Consider the following 23,019-nt stretch of genomic DNA (forward strand, 5'->3'; position numbering starts at 1 on the left):
TAGTCTCAGTGTAATTTCTGAAATAAACCATGTTCTTTTATTAGCTGTGCTATGTCCGCCATGTTTCGTAGTCTCTGTCATGTTGAAATAGGGGTTGGAAAATATGCTCATAAAAGAGAATGAATACACCCTTGTGTGTTACGTACTCTTATGCTCTGTTGTGTGTTCATGTCTCAGTGTAATTTCTGTTATCTTAAAATAAGGGTTGGAAAATATGCCATGTTCTTTTATTAGCTGTGCTATGTAATTTCTGCTATGTTAAAATAGGGGTTTGAACGAGTTCACCCTTGTTATGTTACGTACTCTTATGCTCTGCTGTGTGTTCATAGTCTCAGTGTAATTTCTGTTATCTTAAAATAAGGGTTGGAAAATATGCCATGTTCTTTTATTAGCTGTGCTATGTATTATCTGTTCTGCTGTGTGTTACGTAGTGTTATGTGTTATCTTCTCTTGTATGTGTTCGTAATCTTATGTGTTATCTCCTATGTTAAAATAGGGGTTGAAAAATATGCTCATAAAAGGGAACGAATACACCCCTAAAATGGAGGTGGTTGTGTTTGTTATCTGCTCTGTTGTATGTTCATAGTCTCCATGTATTCTATGCTATGTTCAAATAGGGGTTGGAAAATATGCTCATAAAAGAGAACGAGTTCACCCTTGCTATGTTATGTGTTATCTGCTCTTCTATGTGTTCGTAATTTCTGTTATCTTAAAATAGGGGTTGGAAAATACGCCATGCTCTTTTATTAGCTGTGCTATGTATTATCTGTTGTGCTGTGTGTTACGTAGTGTTATGTGTTATCTTCTCTTCTATGTGTTCGTAATCTTATGTGTTATCTCCTATGTTAAAATAGGGGTTGAAAAATATGCTCATAAAAGAGAACGAGGTCACCCCTAAAATGGGCTCGTAAAAGAGAACGAATACACCCCTTAAAAAGTGGTCATAAAAGGGAACGAATTCACCCCTAAAATGGAGGTCGTAAAAGACCGTGGTCTCACGGTGCAAGGTGGTCATTTTCCCAGGGGCTTGTGAGTTGATCAAAACTGGCCCAGATCGATCCATTTTCTAGCGACCAAAGTGATGATCACGTTTATTTGTGATCAGCATGGGATAATACTAGTTGCTTTCCAGGTAAAGGACACCACAATTACCATGACATATTATGCCTCATTGCTGGGTGCGTTGCCGGATTTTGTGAATCCCAGATCGTGGCATGCTAGCAAAAGGTGTTTACCTCCTGGAAAACAACGCACTCGTTCACTGCTCCAATGTTAGCCAGACAGATGCACGATCCTGTGTATAAAATTCATCATAGTTCGCGTTTTCTCTTCAGCGCACACCATCTTCATTCCACCTTTTGCCAACCATGCAGGCATTTCCTAGAGGAAATTACTTCTGCGATGTTGCCACGCAACTTTCTGAGGTGCAGTAATGGATTTTGGATCACTACACTTTACTTCACGTTCGGATCTATAACACAGCAACGATGCAGAGTTACGAGCTGTACACTACTACATGATCCACATAGGTATGCAGGATTATACGTGCAAAATTTCAGCGCTCTATATTATTCAGAAATGGATCAAGGTTAAACTTTCTCGCGCACCTCTCGTTAGCCGGTAAATTTCAAAGAAATAACACGTGCAAATTACTCTGAAACTATTGATTTGCGACCCCCGGTTGATATAGGTGAAAATGTTCAAAAGTACTTGTAGAATATCCCCTTGCAAGGAATGCAACGAATTACCAGTCACCCTGTATATATAGGCAACCATCTTCTAATCAGTTACTGAAAGGACAGCGTTTGGAACCGTGGCAACTAACACTTCACATGGAATTGACAACAGGCTGTCAATTGTTTGAAATGAGGTTCTGGTTGGCCATTTAGTTATAGGGGGTGTTTTCCACAAGTTCCCTCAGGCAGTGAGTTATCTATGGCACGAGTCACCATACGTATAAGGCGGCATCCTTTATATACGAACTGCACTTCAGTTGAGGAAAGAAACTATAGTTTGAAATCTGATTTACGGCTGGGTTTAGCATTGTGATCATTGACTTCAAAGGGATTACAATCACAGGAATTGTTACAAAAGTTACGGGATACTATGAAAGCAAAGAGACGGCGTTTGCTCTCGAAAGGTACGTTACTGCTAGTGGACATTGCACCGGTATATCTAGCAGTAGAAGCAGTCACTTCTGTGCGCCAATGTATTAACGAACCTTCGCCTCTACCACCACATTCACTTGATCTGACTCCTTCCATTTATTTTTCTTTCCATGTATGAAGAAACATTTGCGGGTTAGACGTTATGTTAATGATGGGGAGATAATTAATGCGGTTGAAACTTCGTTTGCCTTCAACTTCGCAGACTTTTGTGTAGATATTATTAAAGGACTGTTTGATAAATGTGAGAAACGAAAGGCAATACGAAGTGAATATTTGAAACGCTGAGCAAAATAACACGTTTATTATAAAGTGTAACAGCTCCGCTAACTATCTACTTGGCTTCATCAGACACTATGAATCCAGAGATAGTGACAGATTTAATATAAGCGACAGTGAAAAAATCTGAATCCTAATTGTTTATTATAGGCTACTACAGCCAATCCGCTTACAGCACACACCAAAAATTAAAAAAAAAATCAAAAGTGGATATTCTCCTTTCCCAAGTTGACACATTATATATATCCTAAAGGACAGAATAGTGGGACGTTAAACAGAAAATTTTCATTTTCATTCCATACGATTTGTAGTGTTCAACTTTCCGATTTGTTTCTCTACTTTGTTTCTCTTTGTTTCTTTACTTCTTCCAGAGTGTTCAACTTTCCGATTTGTTTCTCCACTTTGTTTCTCTTTGTTTCTTTACTTCTTCCAGTGTGTTCAACTTTCCGATTTATTTCTCTACTTTTTTTCTCTTTGTTTCTTTACTTCTTCCAGAGTGTTCAACTTTCCGATTTGTTTCTCCACTTTGTTTCTCTTTGTTTCTTTACTTCTTCCAGAGTGTTCAACTTGCCGATTTGTTTCTCCACTTTGTTTCTCTTTGTTTCTTTACTTCTTCCAGTGTGTTCAACTTTCCGATTTATTTCTCCACTTTGTTTCTCTTTGTTTCTTTACTTCTTCCAGAGTGTTCAACTTTCCGATTTGTTTCTCCACTTTGTTTCTCTTTGTTTCTTTACTTCTTCCAGAGTGTTCAACTTTCCGATTTGTTTCTCCACTTTGTTTCTCTTTGTTTCTTTACTTCTTCCAGTGTGTTCAACTTTCCGATTTGTTTCTCCACTTTGTTTCTCTTTGTTTCTTTACTTCTTCCAGAGTGTTTAACTTTCCGATTTGTTCTCCACTTTGTTTCTCTTTGTTTCTTTACTTCTTCCAGCTTTGTTTCTTTAATTTACTAACATAATCTTTGTTACTAATTTAAATATGAGTTATAGTACTTATCCATGATCAATTCCGGATGCTTCTTTTTCATACAACATTTTGTATGTTAGATATTCCTTTTCCTTGGAATCCGTACATGTCTTCTTTCTTTTTAGGCATGGTAATACACACTTTCGTTTATCTTTATAGGGACAGAGATTTTTCTCATGATTTCTCCACCGGCAAGTCTTACACGTTGATTTGTCTTCTTTGCAAAACCGTTGAACGCGTTCATAATCAATGCGACGGAGGCATCTAGGAATTGAGACAAAATCCTTGATTGTCAATTTCGTATGAATGATATACCCTACTTATTTGTAGTATCTTCTTGTATATGTCACTTGGAGCTTTAATTACCAAATGGAATCTAGAATCATTCTTTGGCCTTGTTTTCAATTTTGGCTTTACTTTTTTCTTCGACTATTCCACATTCTCATCTTCCAAATTTTGTTCAATTGCTGTGGACTTGAGGAGGAAATTGTGTTAGAAAACGTGCGGAAGAGCTGTGAAGAATATGGGAGGAAGATAAATGTTAGAAAGACAAAGGCCATGGTGATTGGAACGAAGGGGTCGGTGTCAAATATGGAAGCAGGAGGGGAGAAAATAGAACACGTGACTAATTTTCGATACCTGGATAGTATTACTAGTGATGAAGTGAACGTGAAATAAAAGCAAAAATAGGAATGGTGAAAGAAGCCTTTAGGAGGAAGGAAATTATATTTTGTGGGTCTTTCAGCAAAGAGTATAGAAAAAAAGACTCATAAAGTGCTTAGCGTGGAATATTGTTCTGTATGGGGCAGAAATATGGATATTACGCAAAAATAATGAAAAACGACTGAAAGCTCTCGAAATGGGAGTGTGGAGATGAATGGAGAAAATTTACTGGGTCGAGCGGAAAACGAATAAGAGGATGTTAGAAATGATGGGGAAGAAAAGAACAATTTCAGGTATTGTTGAGTAGAGGAAGAGAAACTGATTGGGACATTGGCAAAGAAGGAACTGTATTATGAAGAACGTGGTAGAAGGTATGATGGCAGGAAAGAGAGGGAGAGGGCGAAGGAGGCTGCAATTGATGGATGATATCAAAACAGAAAAATCGTAAGTGAAGACGAAGAGGTTAGCGGAAGACCGTGGAACATAAAAGCTTATCAGTTGCAACAAGTGATTTGCCAATAATGGTAGAATACCTATGGTGATGATGTTGTAGACACAATTCGGTGTCTTTTTTTGCTGCTGGTCTTATTCCGTGCCTTTTATTCTTCCCTTTTTTCCGAGAACGAATTCTTCCATTATCTTTGTATATCTTGATTTTTTCTCCATGTCTTTAGTTTCTGTTGCAATGATTAGTGATCCACCCATCGGCTTGGCAGAGAAAACTTTGACTCTTTTCTTAACAGGCCCGCAACCAGAGGGGGCTAGGGGGGCCTGGCCTCCCTAACATTTCCTGACCCCTCCAGACCTTAACACAAAATGTTATTATTAATACAAAAAACACAATTTAGCTATTGGTAAGAGAATGTTTAATGACTTGGCCTCTCTAACATATTCATGGCACCCGCAAACCTCTGTGGCTGGTTGCAGGCCTGTTCCTTCATTCAAATAAATGACTTTACAAGCTTGGTCTGTAAATTAATTGACTCGTTCATCTTTCCTTTCAGGAATATGACTACTCTTGTTTGGCCATTCCCTCTTTTATTGCTTTTGCTGTAACAATCACTTATAATTCTTTTCTTTTTCTTTTTTCTTTTTATTTACAATTTCAGCAAATGTCTTTCTTTCGTAATTTACAGTAATGCATGGAACAATCTTCTGGTTTCTTATGTTTTTCAGAGAGGCGGATCTAACCCGGGGTCGGGGGTTCTAAGCTCTTAGTTTTGTGAGTGGCAGAAATAATTTATTTATTTTTGGAAGTTTATAATAAATTGATGATGTACCTATCATCGTATCAGGTCGAGAATTGCCGTAGCCAAAGAAGCATTCAACAAGAAAAGATCACTCTTAACTAGCAACCTTAATATTGGAGTAAGGAAGAAAATAGTCAAGTGTTATATATGCAGTATTGGATTTTATGGTTCATAGAATTGGATATTACGAAAGTTAGGGAAGAAGTATTTAGAGAGCTTCGAAATGTAGTGTAGAGTAACAAACGAAGATGTTTTAAAACGGATAAACGAAAAGAGGACGCTTCTAGCCACCATCCTTCGTAGAAAGCCAATTGAATTTGACACATCTTGCGAAGAAATGGTCTTCTTCATACCACCATAGAAGGAAAAATGGAAAGAAAGTGAGAAATAGAAAGAAGAAGAACACAACTGATTGATGATTTGAAAAATAAAGAAAATATTGGGAGTTAAAAGAGGAAGCTGAAAATCGAGAAACATGGAAGAAACATTCCCAAACCCAAAGTGAAAATTAAGAAGAACAAGAAGAAACCCTCGTTAGTTACAGGACCTGCCAAAATGCAGAATATTTAATGATAATAATAATAATAATAATAATAATAATAATAATAATAATAATAATAATAATAATAATACCTATCATAGTCTGGCTTCTGGCTGCCCCCAGTTTTTACATTCTAGATACGCCCCTGGTTTTTCCTCAACAATAGCTAATCTAGTTTTAAGTTTTTATTTTTTTTATCATTTTGATTTTCTTTCTTTAACTAATTTATAACACCCTCTATTCTGGGTTAATAGATGATCCATTTTGTGAGTTCCTCATTGACTGCATCTATTTTGCCTCTTGTCATTTTCTTTTTTCTTTTCTTTTTCTTTTTTTTTTTTTGCACCCAGTATAATATCAATAAACTTGAATGCTAAACGTACTGTATACAGTACTCGCAATTGCTTTCTGTTGTTTGCAGTTAGCTTTTGATTTTGCATATATATTCTCTCCTATGAACAGAATAGTGAATTGTGTCATGTGGAGTCTTAAAAATGTGTGGAGAGATATGGTGAAACTTTTGTGAAACAACACAACGCTGGATGGAGACTTCGCCTCTGCCTATATTGAATATCGTATCTCTTAGGAAAGAAAATTATTGTATGATTCTACAATTATTGCATACGTTAGCAACGTTGTTTCACAACCAAGAGAATCAGAGTTGTCAGCTATTCAGACGGAAAATATTCAATGAATAAATTACAGGATTGTGCATTGAAAAAAAAAAAAAAGATGGAAGTAATATTTGCTTCCGTTCGGTCAAAAAAAAATCCTGTGCCTATATTAAAAGTTTCTGATTTCTGTACTTTTCTTCCCTAATTCAACTTTTGCTTCATACCTGCCCGAGTGTTATTAAATGGTTTTGCTTTATGCTATTGTTATATAGACACGTGTTAGGTTCCCCACGTGGGTACTAGGTTTTTGTCTGAGATAGTTTTACCTGTACTATAGGTTCACAATGTAAAACTAAACTCATTTTTCGTTTATTAACATTACCCAAACGTTAATCCGACATTAATCGAACGTTCGATAGTGCTTGAAGAAGGATATCTTAGATATTCGAAACCATTACATATTATAATTTAAATAAAATACAGTGGGTTTTAAGCTTTGGTCAGTAGTTCTTTCGTTGAAATCAAAATATTATTTAATAAAATAATGCTTGTAATTTACTGATCTCAAAGTGTATGCTGTTAAAATGAAACAAATGGATAGCAGTAACTGCTTCTTTCAATGGGCGACACAAGTAGGAGATAGAACATTCTCGAAAGAGCAAAGTAGCATTTGTGGCATAAAATTTAACAAATTGGCAACTCTGAATTAAAAGATCCATCATTGCAGCGACGTTCATGACGTAATACATCCTGTTTACCAAAAGAATTCTTTCTTGGCAACTGAACAGACGCCAAGAGACAGAAGACGAGTCGTCAATTGGCAAAATCTAGATTTTTCATAACTTAAATTATTACCTCGGTATATCAATTTAAGCACGAACACTATTGTTACGCGGTAACAATTTTATTAAACAAAACAAGAACAAAATATGGATACAAATATTATAAAATAAGACAAGTTTTGATCTGAAAAATCAATTCTACGTAGTTAATTTCCGCTTGTTACAAGCAAGCACACTTCGATCCTGACATGTGTAATCGATATTTTTGAGTCTCTAACCCAACGACAATAAATTTACATTCTTTGCAATTTCTCCAGAAATTTCTTGTGAAAAATTTGAAATAGTCAACTTATAAACAGATAGCTAGATTTTACAAATTATATTGTAGTATTTACAGCATTAACTTTTTGACAAACATGTTTGCACAGTAAATACAAACGGTTATTACTAAACTTACTAATCCGAACTCACTAAAACGTTTGTACGTATGTGATTGTCTTTCTCCATTTCACCTTTATGACGAAAAAAAAATGTAATGAGCATACATCCTGGAAATTTTTTGTGGAAAGTCTCAAGATTTTCACGATTGTGCTGGTGTAGGCATTATCATTATGGTCAAAAAAACTCTGCCATTACTTTTCGAGTATTCGAGCAGCTTTAAAAGTTCTCATCAGTCTTTACGTCACTTTGATGTAAGAATTGTTTTTTTTATATATATTGTCAATCAATTGCAGTCTTCTTATTCCCTTCCCTATCATACCTTCCATCCACTAGAGCAAATCTCAGGGGGGTGATGGGGACATGTCCCCTCCAATCTTGGAACTAGGGGGGACTGTCCTCCAATAATCCGATTTGAAATGTATTTTTTTGGGGGGGGAGGAAATGTGATGATTTGTGTTTGCCACAAAGAAAAGTGAGATGAAATTGATGTCGCTTCCGAATAAGCTTGAAATCTGCCCACCTCCCAATGTTGAAGACAACTCTGCTCCCCTGATTCTCTGAAATTGTTTTTCAATTTTATAAATATTTTGAACATTGCTTAAAAAAAAATATGGGAACGATCTTACCCGTCCACCCAATATTGAAGACAGCTTTGCGATGCTGCTTCCATCACGTCAATTTCATAACATCTGATCATTAAAACATATGTTTTAACAAAGAACATCTGATCATGAAGGTAATAAAAAATCCCACGTTTGAATCAACACTGAATCCAAAGAAACCATTTTAAAATTTATCCACCCACGGCGTCAGTATAAAAATGAACTGAAGGTTTGAAGGAGTCTTTGAAGAATGGGCCATTCCATATGAAATCAACAAATCGAGGTGGTTCGTGTGTTTTAGATTTACTTCAAATTGTGCACAAATGTTGTGATACTCAAACATAACCCAGCTATAGGGGGGCGCGGTGGCTCAGTGGTAGAGCGTTCACCTCTGGTGCTTGGGGTCCCGGGTTCGATCCCAGCCCCCGCCAAGTGAACTTTGTGGTGGACAAACACCGTGCTCGTGGGTTTTCTCGGGGTTCTCCCGTTTCCTCCCACTTTCTTCATTCCACCATTTCACTCATCTTTCATCATCACCGTCTCCTTTAGCCTAACCGGCATAACTGTGGGACGTAAAACTCAAACCCAGCTATAAAAATTTTCAGCTCTTTCTCAAAGTAGGCTTCTGTAGGAGCCACTTGAACTTTGGGTGGGGCCGCGTTGGCTCAGTGGTAGAGCGTTCCCCTCCGGTGCTTGAAATCTCAGGTTCGATCCCAGCTCGCGCCGTGTGGACTTTGTGATGAACAAACACCGTGCTCGTCGGTTTTCTCGGGGCTCTCCCGTTTCGTCCCACTTTCTTCATTGCACCATTTCACACATCTCTCATCATCATTGTCTCCTTTAACCTAACCGACACAACCGTGGGACGTAAAACTTAAAGATTTCATTTCATTTTTTTTAAACTTTGGGAGTTCTGTGCAAAAAGTGTCTAAGTCTGCCCTAGACTTAAATTACTGAAACTGCTAGATCTCTGGTTATATTGAAGGTATTTATAAGAAAATGGTTTTCACTAAAACAATCTTAGAATTTGTAATATTTACAATATTGTGACAATGAACTGCTCAAATGGAGTTAACCATTTGAATTTTACCGTCAAAGAGAGAAAAAAGGGAATAAAATAATGTCAAAATTTGGCAATTATTTCTGAAAAAGGCTCACTTAACATGGGCCTCAAATTTTCAAAATAAGTAGCTCTGGTGTTCCACTTTATTATATAAAAGAATTAGGAAGGTGTTTTCTTTTTCTTTTTCTTTTCTTTTTTTTGGTATGTTCAAATTAAAGAAATATTACACAATTTAAGTCGAATGAAAACGTAGGCGCTTTTTGCATGAAACCCCCAACTTTCAAATGGCTCTTGCAGGAGACCCCTTTAAGACAGAGCTGTAAAATTTTACAGGTGTGTTATGTTTCTGTAGCACAACGTTTGTATACAGTTTGACGGATATCTAATACATATGAGCCACATTTCAGTTTCAAAGGTTGTAGCCAGATAAGGTAGTGAAAAGTGCCCTTACACGGATTGCTGTGGTATTTATACCAAAGGCACCTCATATTCAAAAATAACTTTGGCCGGAAAATCAAATTCCTTCTAATTTCGAAGTTTTTGTTGACAATTTGGAAATGAAAAACTGTTCATATCTCGGGTTACGAGGATGAAACAAATGTTGCATACGAATATATTTTGCTTGAAGGTCCTTACCGAAAACTAGAAACAATGTATTTCGTCCCTCAAATTCCTAGCGAAAAGCGCGTCGAAAATATTCAAATTAAAATATTTCCCCCTTATGGTTGAGTGACCAATTTCTAATTTCCACCATAGAAACAGCACCAACTCACCAATAATATATATCTTGACCATGGTTTGATACTGGAGGTGCAACTAGATGTAAAATGAGGAAGATCAAAGTCGGGCACTCCTGGAAGATATGCAACCCACATTACACCATAGATGTTTTGGCCAGCACGAATACTGTTAGAAGTGAAAAAAAGGTTGAGTTTGAATTTCTGATTCGTAACGAATGGCTCTACCTAACAGTATAATTCTCATAATTGTACCTCTTCCAGAAACAGGATGAGAGCACTAGTGCAATTGATTTTCAGTCTACCTTAGTAGGATACCAATATTAGTATCTAGCACGTGAAAGATATGTGTTTGTAACGACATATGAACAACATCAAACTATTCGGTTCCCATGTGCACATTCACAATTATACGGCTTTAGACACGAATGCCATATTGTATTTGGAACACATGTACGTCTTTCTTCTAGTATGTCGAGATCGTAACTCGAATTTAACGGTGTGGGTATTTGTCTTTCAGAAAACGGAGACTGGTGCTGTTATCTTCATTCATCATTGCATGAGTTGGACTGATTTTCACGTCCCTTTCAGTGGCGAAGCTATATGAGACGCAGTTCTTTATGCATGTACAATTTTGTTATCTATTTTTGCGTAGGCCGAGTCTGTCTTTTTTTTAAACTGTTGTCCCACAATTGTTATTTAAAATATAAATAATTAGAGCGAATTGAAATGAATGCCATCGTATGCACAGTATTTTCTTTTGTGCATATACTGTGTAAGACACCGGACCTGATATATTGTGGTGACTATGTGTGAAGTAAATCATGACACCGCCACGCCTCCGAAACGAAAGTGCGTATTTAATTTAAATCTACAGAAAGGATACTTATATATATATATATATATATATATATATATATATATATATATATATATATATATATATATATATATATATATATATATACTTACAAAGTCGGGCCCCAAAAGAGAATCTCGGAATCAGGTTTACACCCACTCCAACTCGACATTCATATGCGTCCCATTCTTGAAAATTAAACTTCTGGTCACCTCGAGGCTACACTCATCTTCCAGGAAGCAAACCCCCCCCCCAAACGATCCTTCTGGATCCGCAAGTGACTCCGGGAAGTCTTGGATGTCCTCAGATGTGACTTCTGCGAAAGAGCGTGTACACCTGTCCTAACCATGCTCTTTCACTTCTACTCCTATGTTCTCTGCGATGTGCTATCGTTCCATTTGTTGAACTTCCTCGTCGAGGCCTTCGTCAGATTACCAAAAAGTTTTATGTAAACAAGAAGCCACCCGACATAACATTCCAACTTGGGGAAGCAATTTGTTGTGCAGTTGGTGATATAGAAGACAATACTTGTTCAAGAATACCATGAACGGCCTCAAGAACCCAGTGAAATTTTGTAACAGCGGGAAAAGTTCGCGCCGGCCGTAGTCAATTGCTTGCGCTTACCCTTCAGTGTAGGTACAACTGTAAATCCCCTTTCTTCCAAATATTCAGTTGTATCCCGATAGCTGCGATTCACACAATAAATATCACCTTGTACCATGAGAATCGCTAGGCAGTTTGGATCTTGTATGTTTGCCCTAGGATATCTACAATATAATCAGTCTTTGTGTAAATAGTAAATGGCTTAAATTGAGGCAATTATTTTTTTTTTTTTTTCGTTCAGGGTATGATTTTCATTCGTACTCATTATTTGACTTCTTGCCGTGTCGAATATATCTTCCATCAAATATTAGTACCAAATTGTTAACATTATTGTGAAGTTTCGTTGCCACAATACCATTTTCAATTGTTATAAGCTCTTCTCACGAACAGACTGCGACTCCGAACTTATAGGGTAAAATTATCTATTTTTTTTTTCGAAGGATGTCATGACAGATACATGTCCCTTTCCAACCCTAGAATTGCAGCGCTAACACTATTCGAATTGTCAGTGCACAGTTTAAACAAAAACGTAACAATGGTTAAATAAGTTCGATTATCATCGGCACTATAGCGGTCTCACACGGTTTCTCGAAGAGGTACAATTATGAGTAACATTGTCATATAGAGCCAATCATGACAAGTCAGAAATTCAAACTCGACCATCTTTGAGTTCTGACAGTAGACCCTATCCGTGTCGGCCAAAACATTTATGACGGTAAACATATCATCGGAAAGCTGGATATATTCCAGGCATGTACGACTTCGGTTTTCCTCATTTTACATCAAGTTGCACCGCGAGTATCAAACCATGGTCAAAATATATTATAGGTGGGTTGGTACTGCTTCTATGGTGGAAAACAGAAGGTGGTCACTCAGACATAAAGCAAAAAAATTGAATTCGAATATTTTCGACAAGCTTTTCGCTAGAAATTTGAAAGGTAAAATACATTGTTTCTTGTTTTCGGTAAGGCCCTTTAAGCAAAGTATATTCATATTTTGTTTCATCCTCGTAGCTTAAGTCGTTTTCGAGATATGAACAATTTTTTTTTATTTTCAAATTTTCAACAATAAGTTCGAATTTCGAGGAATTTAAAGTTGATTTTTCGGGCAAAGTTATTTTTGGATATGAGATACCTTTGGTATAAATATCACAGCAATCCGTGTAAGGGCAGTTTCCACCGCCTTATCCACCTTTGGTTTAGATATGTTGAACAGTGCGACCTCTAGATGAGTGAACATAATTACTTCGGGACGAACAGACGGACGGGCAATGAAAAAATCATTTTCCGGCTTGTAGGGATCATGAAACGACAAAATCCGTTGATTTCTCGAATTCGATTTGGTCACAATCACCATACACAGTATGTCGGGAAAGTAATGGAACTTTTATTTTTATAGATAACACTAGCTCCATCTATTGAAGAAACATATCAGTGGAAAGCTGGATATCTGTCAACAAAACGAGACTACAATCGTGAGAACTGACTAACGTAGTGCGAAGTTATGGCAAGAAAAGTGAGTGTATCTGATGTCACCTCGTCACTAAAATACGATGGAGCAAATAGCTAATATTACATTTTGTTTCAAGCTAGGTAAAACATTTACAGAGACATTGGAAAAGATGAAACAAGTGTATGGTGAAGAGTGCTTATCTCGTACGTACGCGAGATACGGGACGGTCGTGATTCCTTGGAAGATGACCCAAAGCCAGGCAGAACGAAAAACAAGAATCGCGATATGTTGGTGAAACAAGTGCGTGAAATGATCGCCCACGATGCGAATTTGACTGTGAGATGGATGTTGAACGACGAAAGATATGGCTCACGAAATTTTGACAAAGGATTTAAAGAAACGGAAAGTCTGTGCTCGATTTGTTCTGCACACTTTAACTGAAGACTAAAAAATTACTCGCGTTGAACATTTCAAGGACCTGATTAAAACAGCCAGATGAAACACAACATTCCTGGAATCGATTCTAACTGGTGATGAGACTATTTCCTATTCCTAAAATTAAAATTGGCCATGAAATGAACATATTATGGCAATGTTGCCCGCACCCAGTCTGCCGTGACGAGAGTTATTGAGGCGATTTCGAAAAAGGACATTAACAAATCTATGCTAGCATTGGTTGAACGTGCCCAGTGGTGTATTGATGCGGAAGGGATTACTTTCAACAAAAAGAACGATTCTACAGTTGGTAAAATACCTAAATCGTTTTGTTTAGTGGTGGACAAACACCGTACTCGTGCGTTTCCTCGGGGTTCTCCCGTTTCCTCCCACTTTCTTTATTCCACCATTTCACTTATTTCTCATTAGCACCGTCTCCTTTAGCCTAACCGACATAACCGTGGGACGTTAAACTTAAAGATTTCATTTCATTTCGTTTTGTTTAGTTTGAAAAGTTTCGTTATTTTCCCGACATACTGTGTACTATCTTCTCTCCTATCGTTGCTCAAAAGTTAAAAAAAAAAAAAAAAAAAAAAACAGCTGTTTATACTTATTGGTATATTGTATATTCTGGTACTTTAGTTGTAAAATATTTAATCTTTTGTTTCCCATTCGCGGCGCTCTAATACACCTTTTAGCCACTACATCTCCCAGTTCAAATGCAAAACAATTTCTCCATTTGTTTCAGTTTTTTCTCAATGTGTGAGCACCGAGCTTTAGAAATGCATCTCAGAGCTTTTCAGAATTGACACTAGAGGTAAATGTTTCCGTTCTTTTAAAAAAGAAAGGCCATCCCTGAAAAAATAACATTAATTTACTGCAGTAATTGTGAAGTTAATAAAGTAATAATTATCTTGTTAGTACACGCTAAGATTAGAACAGTATCAACCCTTGTTATATCATATTAGAAATTGGTAGCCGGATTCTCAACTGAAATCAATGTAGAAGTCAGTTTACAGTTTAGGTCAACGAGGAGACCTCACCACTAACTCGTCTTTCCAAATGAACGTTTTTATTTTTGAAGACACAAATAGGTATTTTAAGCCTACGTGTCCGATAATCCTTAGAGCTCTCTCTCTTAAGTAAACGGTGACCCGGGTTCGAAAAAATGAAATATTTCAGTTTAACGTCCTTAGATTATGCCCAATAGGCTAAGGGAGACGGGTGATTAAGGCAAGTGAATGATTAAGGAAAGGGGGCGCGGTGGCTCAGTGGTAGAGCGTTCACCTCCAGCGCTTGGGGTCCCTGGTTCCATCCCAGCTCGCGGGGTGTGGACTTTGTGGTGAACATACACCGTGCTCGTGGGTTTTCTCGGGGTTCTCCCGTTTTCTCCTACTTCCTTCATTCCACAATTTCATGAATTTCTCATAATCATCGTCTCCTTTAGTCTATCCGGCATAATCGTGGGACGTTAAACTTAAAGATTTCATTTCATTTCGTTTTGTTTAGTTTGAAAAGTTTCGTTATTTTCCTGACATACTGTGTACTATCTTCTCTCTTATCGTTGCTCAAAAGTTAAAAAAAAAAGCAACAGCTGTTTATACTTTTTGCTCCTAGTTCAAATGCAAAACAATTTCTCCATTTGTTTTTTCTCAATGTGTGCGCACCGAGCTTTAGAAATGCATCTCAGAAATGAAGTGAAATGAAATCTTAGTTTTACGTCCCACGGTTATGCCGGTTAGGCTAAAGGAGACGGTGATGATGAGTAACGAATGAAATGGTGTAATGAAGAAAGTGGGAGGAAACGGGAGAACCCCGAGAAAACCCACGCACACGGTGTTTGTCCAACACAAAGTTCACTTGGCGGGGGCTGGGATCGAACCCAGTACCCCAAGCACCAGAAGTGAACGCTCTACCACTGAGCCACCGCGGCCCCAAAAATGCATCTCAGAGCTTTTCAGAATTGACACTAGAGGTAAATGTTTCCGTTCTTTTAAAAAAGGAACGCCATCCCTGAAAAAATAACATTAATTTACTGCAGTAATTGTGAAGTTAATAAAGTAATAATTATCTTGTTAGTATACGCTAAGATTAGAGCAGTATCAACCCTTGTTATATCATATTAGAAATTGGTAGCCGGATTCTCAACTGAAATCAATGTAGAAGTCAGTTTACAGTTTAGGTCAACGAGGAGACCTCACCACTAACTCGTCTTTCCAAATGAACGTTTTTATTTTTGAAGACACAAATAGGTATTTTAAGCCTACGTGTCCGCTAATCCTTAGAGCTCTGTCTCTCTTCAGTAAACGGTGACCCGGGTCAGTGTCGTAACTAAGGGCTTGGGGGCCACCCAGCAGACAACCTGGAATGGGGCCCCTTCTCTACGTCCTACATCACGATTTGGGGGCCCCGTGATGGCTTGGGCCCTCCCGTAATGCGGGGTCTGCGGGGTCCTGATTTAAGCCCTTGACCCGGGTTCGAAAAAAATGAAATATTCCAGTTTAACGTCCTTAGATTATGCCCATTAGGCTAAGGGAGACGGATGATTAAGGAAAGAGGGCGCGGTGGCTCAGTGGTAGAGCGTTCACTTCCGGTGCTTGGGGTGCATGGTTCGATCCCAGTTCGCGCCGTGTAGACCTTGTGGTGGACAAACACCATGATCGTGGGTATTCTCGGGGTTCTCCCGTTTCCTCCTACTTCCTTCATTCCACCATTTCATTCGTTACTCATCATCACCGTCTCCTTTAGTCTAACCGGCATTACCGTGGGACGTAAAACTCAAAGATTTCGTTTAATTTTTGATTAAGGAAAGTCAATGATGGTGGAATAATTGGCGGAATGAGAAAGTGGGAGGAAACGGGAGTACCTCGAGTAATCTACGGACACGATGTTATCCATCACAAATTTACTTGGGCGGGTATCGAAAAAGGGATCCCACGCGCCAAAGGTAAGCGCTTTTCCACTGAGCCACCGTGCCCCCCCCCCAAGACCCGCGTTCGGTTCCGGTGTTAGCTCATATTATTTGGTTTACACGTCACGGTCAAGTAAGTTTGTGGTGGACAACATCTTGTACGTGGGTTTCCTCGGGTTCTCCTGTTTCCTCCCACTTTCACATCCCACCAATTATTCTATCTTCATTCACTTCTTTTAATTATCGTCTCCTTTAGCAAAGATGCAATGGGTCAGTGGGCCGTAGGTAAACAGGACGTGACCCACTTTCACCCACCATGACCCACTACGACCCACCGGCACACTCTGCTCAATGTATTGTAGACCGCATTTACTGAACACTGATGAATTTCTCTATGTTTTACTTTCAACGCCTCCATTTTTCTTCATTGTTTCACTGTCATTTGTTTCTATTTACTTACCTGAGATAGCTATACCTAAGTGAAAAAAAAAAAACTTCAGTCAGTTTTGGATATTGATATTTGTAATTGTAATAATAGCAATAGGATTTACTACTTGGCTTTCTAGACACAGTCGAATTTTACACTTATTACTCACTTCAACTTCGGTAATAACCAATTATTAATTAACGTAATTTAATTATCAATAAACGCTATATTTGTGCTGCTAAACTTTTTCCGCCTTGTACAGAGTCGTTTTGAATTATGATTAGCATTATACTAAAGGCCTGACTACTGCAAGAAACCTTTGTTAGTGGAACTCTTTAGTATAGCACTAATCACGCGTCAGAACGACTCTGCATAAGGACCTTTGTTTTTCAAATATAGAGTAGGTCGTAATAATGTCGAAAATGCCAGTTAGTTTAGAAATACTGTTCAAAAGATGTTTTTTGTATTTGAGTGGAATGTATCGCAGAATTATTAAAAAGTTATATCCAATATGTGAAGTAAAGTGTTACTGCAACACTCATTTTCTAGTTGATGAAAGAAAGTGACATTTTTACATTTTCCGAAACTAGACACCATCACATATTCTGATATTTTCTTCGGTTGTTTTTGAACAATGCCCTGAGAGTCATAACATATTCTGAATATCCCTCCTATTCTTCTATTTTTTTTGGTAATGAAATGAAATCTTTCAGTTTAACGTCCCACGTTTATGCCCTTTAGGCTAAGGGAGACGGATGATTAAGGCAAGTGAATGATGATGGAAAAATTGGTGGAATGAGAAAGTGGGAGGAAACGGGAGTACCTGAGGAAAACTATGGGCATGATGTTATCCACTACAAACTTACTTGGCTATTTATCGAACCACGGACTCCACAGGTAAACGCTCTACCACTTTTTTTAAAAAGTTAACTGATTCACCGAACGTACCTCATTAACTTGCTTATCTGCTTATTACTACTATTACTAAGTTTTTTACTTGTTTTTCTATTAACCTAGAACGACAGGGACACGAACACAGAATAATCGAGGATAGTTAAAATTCCAAAGGCTCTCCCATCGAGAATCGAGCCCGGGACCCTGTACACCAAAGGCGCACGTACTGGCCACTAGACCAGTGGAGATAGATAGCCACTGAGCCACCGTGTGTTAGTGTGTAAAAAGTCCGCCCTCCTTGAAAAGTCACGTCTCTCCTAGAGGGCCTTCCTGGCTGCACTACTGCTACATCATGAAAATATACTAACACCAATTGAGTACAAAGTTATATGAACATCAGTGGCGGCCGGTGGATTCTGGTTTCGGGTGTTGCAGTACAAACGATCGGAAACAGAAGATATAAACTGCACTCATTGACTAATCAGCATAACTTTAGATACAAATGCTATGTGACATGTGAAATTAAATAAAATTCTTATTATAAAAAATATAAATAAATAAAAATAATGCAGAACATTTTATCCGATTAGTCACCTTATTTAATTAGTAAGTTCATTCTCCTCTCTTTAATTGGAGTAAACTTGTCTAATACATACTGGTTGACCTATGCTATTCCCATTATGAGGTCTTTTTCGATGGAAAGTATAAGCAATGGTGAAAACGTTTCTTAGAACATTGAATTCCTTAAAAGTGTCAATTCTTTTCGATGTGGAAAACGCCTGTCTCCTTTTGCTGACATCATAGGTAGAGTTAATATTATTTTCAGAACCTTTGTAAATTCACTAAATGTTTTTTCTAGATTATTGCAAACAAGTCATTCTAGCAAACCCACTCCCTGGCAGTGATCCAAATTCCTCTGGAGCGTACACTGAAGACAGTTTGTGGCAGAGATTAGTATTATAAAAAATGTAAATTGAACACACTTTATTCACACTTTATCTACGAAAATTTAAAACAAATTGTAGAAATATATCTAAGGCAAACAACATTGCTGCCGTAAGATGTACTGTGAATTTAATCCGGATTTTTTTTTCGAACATTCTTCTGAATTGCCGTTTGCTTGTTTTGTCTAAGCCTTAATTCCAAATTTATCCTCAGTGGAAAGCTGGGCAAATTGCTTATTTTTAATACTTTTTTTGTAAGTTATTTACAGAAGTCATGATATAGAATTCATTCAGAATATGCAGGTTATTTAGAGAATTACAGCACACACAACTCAAGTAAATATAATAACCAAAATCCAAAACAGCTGATTCAGAAAAGACAGCTGATACAAAAGAGGTATATGAATCGCGAATGTCACATATACAGTAACCCACACACGTGCGTAAAAGAAAAACTACATTCAAATCATCCGAATTGGTTCTAAGCAGTTGCGTAACGATAATCTTTGGCACCCGTAGGCAAAATCCCTAGTGTAGCCCCCACACCTATCGAATAGGCCCCATGCATGACCATCTACAGGGTGCGGCACGTAAAACCGGCCCGTAAAGTGAACACATAAAATGAAATGTAATGTATTGAATATGATTAACTACAACACATAAATGAAATGTAATGTATTGAATATGACTACTCACCTTCACAGCAGCCTTCACAGCAGGTGCTGAAAGTGTCCTCCGCCCACTTCAACACACATGTGAACACGATTGAGGAGATTCATATATACCCTTGTCAGTTCTTGTGTTGTAATGCTATTGGTGACATCCTGGATCCTGGTCTTGAGTTCTTCAATTGTGTGTGGATTTGTTTCGTATACTCTTCACTTTAACAGTCTCCATAAGTAAAAGTCACACGTGGACAAGTCTGGTGACCGAGGGGGCCACAAGCCTTTGCTGATTGTACTCTCTGGTGTAAACATCTCATGCACAAGGGACAATGATGCAGCTGATGTGTGGCATGTTGCACCGTCCTGCTGAAAGTAACATAACTGACGCTCCTCTTCGGTCAAGTGTGTATAAAACTTCTCCAGGATTCCCATATACACGTCACTGTTCACTGTCGTCTCAAAGAATATGGGCCCAATAACGCGTGCGGCGGAAATGGCACACCAAACACCAATATTCTCATCATGCAAGGGTACCTGGTGGATTGCGTGTGGATTTTCTGTCGACCAATACCGGTTGTTTTGGGAATTTACGTACCCAGACAGGTGGAACCACGTCACTCATGATGAGCATTAGTGGATCTAAGAAACCACTGGCAACATTGCTCAACAGCCATGAACAGAAATGCACCCTCTTCTGCAGGTCAGGCTCCTTCAGTTCTTGCACAACATTTATCCGGTACGGTTTTAACTTCAGTCCCCTTAAAACACATCTGCAACTTCTCTCACTCGCATGAACCTGTTGACTCAATCTCCTGGTTGACTTTCGAGGACTTCTTGTCATTATCTCCTCCACCTGCATCTTTAATTCAGGTGTGCAGACTGTTCCTGGGAGCATTTTGAACCGATCCTGTACGCCGCCATTTTTCAATCAATTCCTGAATGGTGCTTTTTGCTGGCACAGAACGTCCTGGAAATTTCTCCCGAAACAAATTCTTTGTTTTCGCAAAAGATCCAGTGAGAATGAACCCTTCAACAATGGCAACACGCTCGGGTATCGAATACGGCATTATCACACACTGACACTCACCCGGCTTAACACAACGAGGCCTTTTTCTCAACTGGTTTCGACAAGTTTCACTGGCTGCGGCTGCACGTGACTGTTGCAGGTCACGAAAGTCGACCCGACCTCGACACGCCATCTCTTGGTAGGAAGGTAGATTATTTAAGTGTTGCAAAAACACAATATACCAGAATATTACGACGGGCCGGTTTTACGTGACGCACCCTGTATAACTTATGCTTACGAGCAGAAACGGCCATAAGCCGAAAATTATCATTGGGAGATTATTGACCGTTTTTCTTCTTATATCGTTGTACTAACTTATGTCTTTTAAAAGTAAACTGGAGTGTCCTGTTCATTAAAAATATACTCATGTAAAATTCGGACTTTTTTTCAGTGGTATTATAAATAAACAGTAATGTATCAACCAGTATTATCAAAGGGATTTCAAATTAATATATCTATATAGTGTGTTACGATTTTACATAATTATGAAATTTTGTGAAACGGCTTATAAGCATTTTTTCTATTTTCAGTTTTTTAAAATATGTTTAAATCGACTAATTGTATTCAAAATCAGACTTAAGTCAAGTTGGCGACCACACTTGTAGCCACCACACTAATATTAACAATTTTTGTGCTAATTTGTGCTGCAGTTATCAGAATTTGTGCTACAATAGTTACGGAACTAAGTGAAAAAGAAAGTTCGTGGCCAATTTGATGTCAAGATAGCGACCACATTGTGAAAAACAATTCCTACCATAGAGATATTGACAAATTATTTTGTGCTGATTTATCCTGCAGTTACTAACAATTTTTGCTGCAATAATTACAGAATGAAGAAAAAACAAAACAGGTTGGTCGCCAAAATGACGACCAGTTAGCTACCACATCGCGGAAAAACAATCCCAAACGCACTATACCAACAACTTATTTTGTGCTCAATTTGTGCTAATATATCTGCAGATTTTAGAATGTGTTCCGCAATAGTTACAAAATAAAATAGAAAAAAAGTTGGTCGCCAAATTGACGTCAAGTTAGCGACTACATTGTGAAAAGCAACCCCTACAATACATATATTAACAAAAAAATTTGTGCTAATTTATGCAGCAGTTATTGGAGTTTTTTGCTGCAATAACTACAGAATGAAGAAAAAACGAAACCGGTTGGAAAACAAGATGACGTCTAGCTAGGAAGGGAAATATTAAATTTCAGCGACCACCCTTTCTACACTTGAAAGAGGAAATTAATGCCTGCGATGGAATTGCCTCCCGATGCTTGAATTTGTGCAGCACAAAGCAGAATTTGTGCTCGCACAGTTGATTAGATAAAAGGCATTAATAAAAATTAGAGGGAAATATTAAAATTTCAGCGACCACCCTTTCTACACTTGAGAGAGGAAATTAATGCTTGCGATGGAAGTGTCTCCCGATGCTTGAATTTGTGCAGCACAAAGCAGAATTTGTGCTCGCACACTTAATTAGATACAAGTCATTAATAAAAAGTAGAGGGAAATATTAAAATTTCAGCGACCACCCTTTCTACACTTGAAAGAGGAAATTAATGCTTGCGATGGAAGTGTCTCCTGATGCTTGTATTTGTGCAGGGCAAACCAGAATTTGTGCTCGCACAGTTAATTAGATACAATCCATTAATAAAAAGTAGAGGGACATATTAAAATTTCAGCGACCACCCTTTCTACACTTGAAAGAGGAAATTCATGCTTGCGATGGAGGTGTCTCGTGATGCTTGTATTTGTGCAGTACAAAGCAGAATTTGTGCTCGCACAGTTAATTAGATAGACACACCTAGTAATTTGAAGCAGTGAATCAGATGGCAAAAGTTAAAGACACGTGAAGCATCTTTCAAAACGTACAACGAACCGAGGTAAACAATTCTGCTATAGGGACCCCAGGTAGGGTTCCAGATAGAGTCCAACTCAAAAGTTTCAAATTGCAAGGGAGATCATGTAGTATTAAGGCTTTATATCTAATTAAGTGGGCGAGAACTTCTGGTTTCTACTGCACAAATACAAGTATCGAAAGCAGAACATCGCAACAAGCACTTTGGACATTCAGGTCGAAAAAGGGTGGTCACTGGAATTTTTCTCTTTACTTCTATTATCGCTTTATATTTAATTAACAGTGCGAACAAAATTTCTGGATTATTTGCACAAAAGCAAGTATCGATATGCAAATGCATCGCAACAATCAGTTTTACCATTGAAATAGAATAAGGGTGACCCCAGAAATTTCACTCTTTCTCTCTACTTTTTATTAATGCTTTATAACTAATTACCTGCGCAACCACACATTATGTTATCTGCTGCCAAAATACAAGTATCGACGGATAAGTCCATCGAAACTATCAGTTCGGCCATTCAAGTCGAAAGAGGGTGATCGCAGAAATTTCAATCATTCTCTCTACTTTTTATTAATGCTTTTATCTAATTAGTTGTGTGAGCACATACTCTGGCTTCTGATGCACACATACAGGTACAGACGGAAAAGTCGCAACAAACAGTTTGGCGATTCAAGTATAAAAAGATTAGTCGCTGAAATTTCACTCTTCCCCTCTAAATTTAATAATGACTTATACCTAATTTATTGTGTGACCAATAATTCTGCTTTGTGTTGCAAAAGTACAAGCATTGAGACACAATTCCATTG

This window comes from Thermobia domestica, chromosome 17 (genome assembly GCF_964235325.1).
Source record: "Thermobia domestica chromosome 17, izTheDome1.hap1.1, whole genome shotgun sequence".
Taxonomy (NCBI): Eukaryota; Metazoa; Arthropoda; class Insecta; order Zygentoma; family Lepismatidae; genus Thermobia; species Thermobia domestica.